Source organism: Lissotriton helveticus, chromosome 1_1 (genome assembly GCF_964261635.1).
Source record: "Lissotriton helveticus chromosome 1_1, aLisHel1.1, whole genome shotgun sequence".
Lineage (NCBI taxonomy): Eukaryota > Metazoa > Chordata > Amphibia > Caudata > Salamandridae > Lissotriton > Lissotriton helveticus.
Window position 1 is genome coordinate 1,711,035,426 of NC_136057.1, and position 8,396 is coordinate 1,711,043,821.

Consider the following 8,396-nt stretch of genomic DNA (forward strand, 5'->3'; position numbering starts at 1 on the left):
AGTCCCCTTCAGTGCTTTTAAATTGTGGAATGCAGCAAAGTGTGAGATTTTTTTGTATTGTATTTTTTGGAGGCAGGGGGGCGATGCTGCTTTTCCACAACGCTGCTGTATTGTGTTTTTATCTCTTTCCCAACCTCTTTTCCTGCATTCACTCCCCTTTCAATATCTGTGTAGGCTCCAGAGTGGAAACAGAATTCCAGCTATTTGCCCTATTTTGCAGCATGAACCTACGCTGGATTCCCTTGCTGTGCATTATTCTGCCAAGTAGTGGTTATCTCTGGTTACCTGTTAGAATTAAGGAAAGTTTTTTAGTTTGGGCGTCAATCATAGGTGAAGTTAGTATGACTCACCATGATGGGGCAAAGAAAGAAAACTACAATATATTTGTCCCTTTCTCACATGAACTACTTTGTCTGTTGCAAGTAAATATCTAAAACTTAAATATTTGGGACTAATATAGGACATTTGTAAAAATTGGTGATGCAAGAATGCACTTGGAAATGGTTTTACAAATAGGTGCACTTGAGCACGAATTGACTTTGCAGAAATGCATATTTTAAAATTCAGTTCCAAAACTCGACCTTCCTGCCCTGGTTACGCCCAGCTTAAAAAACAGGACTTGACTGGATGCCTATCTGACAATCCTTGATTGTTTTCTTTCAAACAAAATTTTAACATGAAAGATAAGTTTCCTTTCTGGGTTTATTTCTGTTTCATGTGAAATATTGTTTTAATTGTTTTGTGTTCTTTTTTAACTGTTTCAAAAGCAAGGAAAAGCTACAGTTAGTTGAAGTTAGTCTTAGAGCCCTTGAGGCTGTTTTAGAGAAACACGAGCGTCGATTTTTATTTTATTTTACACAGCTCTATTTTTTTTAATGGCTTTTATTTTTTGTTTTGTTTTTTGGTTTAATGATGTTTCATTTTTGAATTGTGTTTTTTTAAGAAAGCTACATTTGATTGAATTTTGTTGTCTGTAATAGGAGGCCGCTGCGATTGTTTTTTTCAGGAAGAAGCACACATTTTCCATTCAGTTAGCAATATGATGATGGCATTTTGTTTATTTGCTGTTCGGGGATGTGAGGGGGAGAATAGGGGTTTGAGAACCATAATAGACTGTTTGATTTTGCCATTGAGGCATGCCAAAATGGTGTGCCACGTTATCAGAAATTGATTGGCCCAGTGGGAGGAAGTGCACCTCATTTTCTCCACTTTAGTTGTAGGATTTACGAAGCTCCACTTATAAAACTGTATCCAGAAGAGGTCAGCGTCAACAGATACCTCACAGCCTGGCGTGATTCATCCCTAAAGCGAGAAGAGCATGGCTTGTTGTGCCCTACATTTTTTGGTTTCTAAAGTTCTGGCATTAAGACAAGCCAGATGGCGCTGTAGGCGTGCGCTGTAGCCTCAACTGCAAGCCACGCAAGCCTGCAAGTGGGGAAATGCTCCAAGTTTTTCATCACTTGACATACAGAAAATCTGAGTCTGCCTTAGGTTGGTGAGTTATTGTGTATTTTGTAGCACAAGGTTCTGCTGTACCCGAGCCGCTGTCGTCTTCATGTCCCACAACAACTGATTACAGCCACAGACATCACAAGTACCCCCTCCCTATGAGCGTATTGATATTTATGACTCAGAACTGCAAATACAGACACCCGTCTAAGAAATATCTCTTTTGAATTGTGCGTCTCCCAGCATTCTCCCAAAAACCGAAATCTAGCACGTGGCGTGGCTGATATTGTTTTGCGTTGCATGGCTGATGACACGCCTCGTGGCTGACTTACACTTTGTCGTATCCTGCTCTCCTAATTATTTGTTTGGCGACTGTTACATCCCTAGCCTTTGTTAGCAGGTTCAGCTCTGTGTCATTTTGATGGTGCAGAGGGGAGTAGTTGCAATCCCCTGTGAAAGGCGTGGAGCACAACAAATTACAACCATCAGGGAGGGAAATACCAGATGATGAAGAAGGAATACAAATTATAAAATCCAAATTTGTCTTGTAGCCCTTGAAATTTGCATCTGGTTTTACGGTGCCTGGGTACGATATCCTGGATCGGTTGCACTTTTTTGCTTCATTTTGAACCATAAATTTGTATCAAATTACACTCTGCTAAAATACAAATTAACAAACTCTCCTGGCCCTGTGGCAATCCTTGCTGGCGATATTTCTCTTTGGCAAAAGCCTTAAAAGTTTCAGCTAAAGTCTGTGTCAGTTTCAAATGGGTCACAGCAGTTAGTCACCTCTCTCCGAGCAGCAGTAACGTGGTGCGCAAGGTATGACTTCATTAAATACCCATGTACGTGCTTCCAACAAAGTGGGACACACCTAAAAAAAAATAAGGTGCCTTAAAATTATGGTGGGAATCCTTAACAGGCAGGGATATGTGGGCCATGGGAAGTGTCAGTCAGAAATTTGAACAAGTCTAAAAGACTCCACATATGGGGCTTGCCATACACCATCCTCGACTTGTCATGCATCAGTAACTATCCCACAACAGGCCCTCGTAGGAGGGGGCCAGAAGTCACAGTAGCACAGCTTTGATCTACTGTGTTTGGGATGGAAGTGCAGCAAAGTTGATCGTTTCTTCTTGTTTCGATCTGAACTCCTTGAAAATATTAGTTCTTGTTCTTGGAAAACCTATATATCAACAATGCTGCTTGGACTCCGCCATGGGGTAATTTTTCCAGAATGTTAAGGACCCTGTAAAAGGGGAATCTGAAAGAAGTCCTCGGTGACCTTCCAAGATACATGCTAACCTTATTCAAAATCATGGAACAACACAAAGCAAGTAAAAAAGGTTGATGTGAATAGCGTAAGGAAGGTGCTTAGCCTTCTAGCAAACCTCTTTGAAAAGGATACTGCATTGAATGATACACTTTCCAGAAAAAAACTGAAAAGCCTTACAATTTTCAAATGATTGACTCTGAAGACAGAAGAAAAGGAAGCTCCTCAAATTTGCCGAATTTAATTAAAACACAGAAATGTTCTAGATAAAGGTAGAAAGGACAAAGTTTAAGAGTGTGTGGGTACCATCTATAAAGCCTCTCTAATCATTCATTACCACTAACAGGCTTCAAAGTGTCTTTCTTGCCACCTTGTTCAACTGGCGCAGGACCATGGTAGGCCGAGCCTACAGCACTTTCCTTGGTTCCGTTGTTTTTCTTCTTGCATTTCATTCACACATCTACCTCATAAAGTTGCGCAGCAGTGCCCGCCAGCCCTTGCCTCATGCCCACCACTGAACTCTTTGGATCCTAGGTAGCAAATTGCCACTGAACAGCCAAAAATATATTCAAACATGTATACAAAAAAGGCAAATAAACATAACCAAATCGGATGAGCAGTGCAGGTGGTCTGCTATCCTTGACGTCGCACTCTTCCGCTGGCCCCTCTTGGCCACACCGCCCACCTTGGCCAGCCCTTGCACATAGCTTTGAGTGGGTTTCACAGTTTCTACAAATTTCTGTTGCTGCTAAATACATAGAGAGACTGAGGTGTGAAGGGTCTGTATTCTTTGTAGTTGCCGTTTTCTGTTTCCTTTTTGGGGTTGATTCATTGGGAGTGTTGAAGAAGGAGTAGGTGTTGGGGCGGCTGCAATAAACTTTCAGGCAGAGGTTTGCCGTAGGCAGTGCCGGTGCGCTCTGCAGGCAGCATATTTATAAACTACAACATATAATTGTAAATAACACAAATATTTTAGGTGGGATGGTCGGAGAGCTAATACTGATAATCAAATCGTACCAAGTAGTGTCCAAGAAAAGTATTGGGATGGGAGCACGAGGCAGCCTGCACCATTCCCAGTGCCTTGATAACGTCAACGACAAGAGTACAGATAATTTCGGAAATAACACAAACCCTTGGGTTCAAAGGTGAAGTGGTCGCCAGAACTGCTGAAATGAATAATAGGCATTTGTCCATTTATCTCCCAGTGCTTCACCTCTGGTTCTTCCATGTAAACGTTAAGTTTTGGTTGTGTCATGGACAAGCCGCCAAGAGCATTAGGTGTCACTGTGCAGGCTGCCATGACAGCTGACAGCCGTTGTTGGTGGCTGCCAATGAAATCTCATTGTTTTCTGGCATCCGTAAATATAGCGACATACAGTAAGGAGATTGATTGATTGGAAACAGTCAATTTAAACAAAGCATGACTTTGGACTAAAGTGGATAAATGGTGGAAAAAGTATGCATGCAGGTGTTCTAAACTGAGAGGAAGGATGGGAAACACCAGCTTGCACTTTCAACCCAGGTGAGGAGACATGTGGCACATGCCCACGTGTTATAAATTGGGTTGTTGTGGGACCCGTATGTATTATATAACAGAAGGCATGATGAGGAACATGCACCTGGTACCCGACATTTTGCAAGGAAAAATTGATTTTTGCACGGTTGGCCATTCCTGACAATCTGTTACTAAGATGTGATCCCTGTGCAAGACCTGCATTCGATATGTGAGAAGAGGTGATGTGTCACTATTGCCATGGTCTCCTGGCACTGGCATGGTAGATGTCTTTGGCACTTCCTGCACTGGGGGTGCCCACCCTGCCCTATGTGGGAATTAGACGAGCAGTACTCTAACAGGAGGAAAAAATTGTCTTATGTCGGGAACCTACAAATTCTTCGAACAAAGATGTAGCAATAGCGTTTGTCCCTTCCACACGGCCACCATTCATTCCATGTCAGTTCATGCTAGCCTGGCCTCCACCAGACAGAGTTTGATGTCTCTAAGCCGTCAGGACTATGACGCGTAATCGCTCTCAATCGTTCCCTGTAGACAGCCCTGCAAACATCCATTCACTCTGTTTGCCTTAATATCTGGCCCCCTCTTCCTATTTTGAGACAAAAATGGAGTGGGGAAAACAAGAGCTACAAAGAAATTGGGGAGGAACAAAAAAACACTAGAGTAAATGGAAGTGATAAGGTTCTGCCATCCTCCCTGCATTACCATCTGCCTCAAATGAAGGGTTGGTTATTTCCAGCCAGACATTTGCCATATCCCAGATTTCTCATTTTGTAGGTCTTGTTCTATAAATTTTAATCAAGGGCGTACAAAATTGCATAACCGTTTCTTTCAAAAATCCACCAAAATGTTGTGCAATTTCCTTTTACAGTGAAATACAATTTCCAACTATCTTAATTGACTTCATTCAAGCATGCGTGCACTTCACGTGAAAAGGTCTTGTGTGATACCAGCAGGAGAGAAGACGAGTTTGAGTCTCCTGTGTGCAAATATTGCCAGAAAGTGCGTAATGCAAAATCTATGGTATTTAAAATTTCGCCAAGGCCTAATTTTAATGACAAAATCAGACTAAAATCCATAAAATGTATATCACCCAAAATAAACCTGTCCCTTTAAGCAGCGCTTGAGTGGTGACATCAAATCAATTCCTCCAAAAGGAGTAAATTTGCTGGCTTGGTCTCACACAGATCTGGATTCAGGGCTCACTGAAAGGCTGCAGCTGGACTGCTACTTTTCCCCTGAGATGCACACTTTTCTATTCTGAACCCCAAGAGGGAGCTCAGTGTCAAGCAGATAGAAGGGATCCTCAATCTTTGGGAAGGTGGGGATCACTAAACTCTCACTAATCATACCACAAAATTAATCTCTGTTCTCATGCCAACTGGGCGCCATTTTATTTATACATTGAAACATGTTTTTTAAAGTTTTTGTAAACTTTTTTTTAAATGAATGTTTTTAGTTTGGTATTACGTCCTACCCACTTGGCTCCATCTTCACCACCCTCCATCCAAAAGGGCGACTCTTTGTCACTCTTCGTCACTCTTCCCCAGGTCATCGCGTAGCGCTTCAATTCTGTCTCAATTTGAAAAAAATGTTTGTAAATAAAACTTTAAAATTGCTCCTGAGTGGTCCTATTTTTTTTTTTTTTTTTTAGAGTGGGATTTTTCATTTTCATTTTTTTCCAGACTGTTTTCATGTTTGTCTCCTTTGCTGTTGGTCAAAGTTGGGCTTGAATATCAGTTGGCCCTTTCGAATGCACTAAGGTGTTCACAAGTTATCGAATATGATCATTTGCACATACTCAGAGTTTTAGGGGAATAACATGCAGATTTTGATGCTTAACACATCAAAATTCACATGTCCTGGTAAATACCAGACTTTTTCTCCTTGTTAAATTCCTCAGGGTTACGTACTGAAATTTAACTATGGGCGCTCTCTTTATGGCAACTGGTAATTATCTTTTCACTTGTAATTGTGATTTCGCAGGGATCACAATTTAATAGGACATTTGTAATCACACTCTTTGAGTGTTAGAAAAGACATTTACTCATGCCGTCCCTGAGCTAAAAGATAGGAAATGAGAAGACAGCCGAGGGGGCATGGATGATCAATTGATCTCCTTCACAGTGACCTAGGATGATGAACAATATCCTGGCTTCAAAGACAGTGCCATTTGTACTTTCCCAGCATGCAATATATGTAGGTACGAAATGCACACCTAGCCACAAAGCAACAGAGGAGTGTGCACAATGGGGTTTTTGGGGTGGATACTCACTACTGCTGCACCATAGACAGAACCAGATCTAGAGAGCAGCTGCACGCCTAGAGTGTTGGAATCTCTGGCAACCCTGCCCTGCTGATATTGGCCCTGAATTTTGAGTTTTCTTGACTTGAATGCACCACAGTCAAAGAAAGGGCAACCAAAGTCAGGTAATTTACTCATTGAATAATATGTTTTGAGCCTAACCAGAGACTGCCTTGTGCAACGGCTTAAACTACATTATCTGTACATTTGTTGCTGTAGACAAGTGATGTTTACCTGTTTGCCTCGGAGAACATCCTTTACCATGAAACTTTTACAACGTGGTACCATTACCACGCAGGTTTTACAACGAAAGTCGTTACAACGACTTTTGCTGGAGGGCGCTCTAGGATAGGGAATAGTTTAATTTACTATCCAACACCTTCCTTACTATCCACGGGGACTGGAGTTGGAATAGTAAATTAAACTATTCACTATCCAGCGCCCCCCAACGCAAGTCGTTGTAACGACTTGCGTTGTAAAACCTGCGTTGTAACGGTACGCGTGGTAATACCACGCGTTGTACCATCATACATCCGTTTGCCTCACTCCTACAAGTCTGACTAATCATCTCCAGGTGGCACCATTCAACATGTCACAAATTTATAAAGAGGCTCAGGATTTTGTACCCCAACTCGTGATTTTCAGATGACACTCGACTCATCACCCAAACTGACCCCATAACGTGCAGTAGCTATATTATAGGCAGTCCTCGTCATGCAAAACTCATATTTCAGACAACCAGCCTCAATTCACTCAACAACATAACCACACACCAGTCATTTTCATCACACATGGTAGTCACGCCCCTCTTACCATCATGTGCACAGTGAGGTCATCAAAGATAAATAAATGGCAAAACACTGCCAAATCAACATTGTCATACATCGCACCACAAACCCATAAACCATGCAGAAAAAAGAAACATAAACATTCTTCAAACTCAAGAACAAAACATTCTATCACAAAAAAACGACCGACTTGGAGGGTAATGCACTACTCTCTGACTGGACAATGGACAACCAACCACCCAGCCCAGAGAAAAAAAGAGAGAATCCTGTTAGCACACAGAAAAGACACAAAAACAATCTGTCCTGTATCAAACTCGCATTATCTTAACACTCCCTCACTGTCAGTCTTGCCTGAAGGAGTTCTTACTCTGCAGTTCTTCACAGGACCCCACTTTACCCTACCAAACACAGGTCCAGCAATTCAATGTCCTGTGGAATGCAAGCATCAACACTGCACTACTACCTTGGCTCTTAGGTCCTGCATGTCCCCCTCTCAGGAGAAGGACGCTGTGCCTACTGCTAAGAGACCCTCTTGGACTGGAAAGAGGCAGCATGCCTACCACAAGATGGCGTGGCAAGCTTCCCCCAAAATACCCAATATCTTCAGGGCTGAATGACTGCATAGTGCAGAGGAGCGAAAGAAGAGGCGGGACCCTTAGGCTTTCCAGCAGTCCAAGACAGTGAGATTCCGGAGGCCTTCTTCTCGGAAGCCTCAAAGGCAAAAGTGGAGTGGTTGAAAGAGGTTAGTGAAGCGGGCGCCCACTTACACCCTGCGACCCAAACACCTGCTCTACTCCCCATGCCTCTTCAGTGCAACAGCCACCACAAGTTCGGTCTTGACCAAAAACACCCTTTGACAGAGGCAGAGCGCAGCTCCTCCATCTGACACCCACTGAACTTGGGAGACTCAGTGGACATTCTCCAAAGCCTCTTCCGAGGGCGTACTGTTATGTCATTCGTCAATGTATCCTCTACCTCAAAGCCATGAAAAGATCTACCCAAAGACCATGGAATGAACCATCCATAGTTAAAATAGATGCCGAAAGGCCCTTCGCCACTGGATCAAAA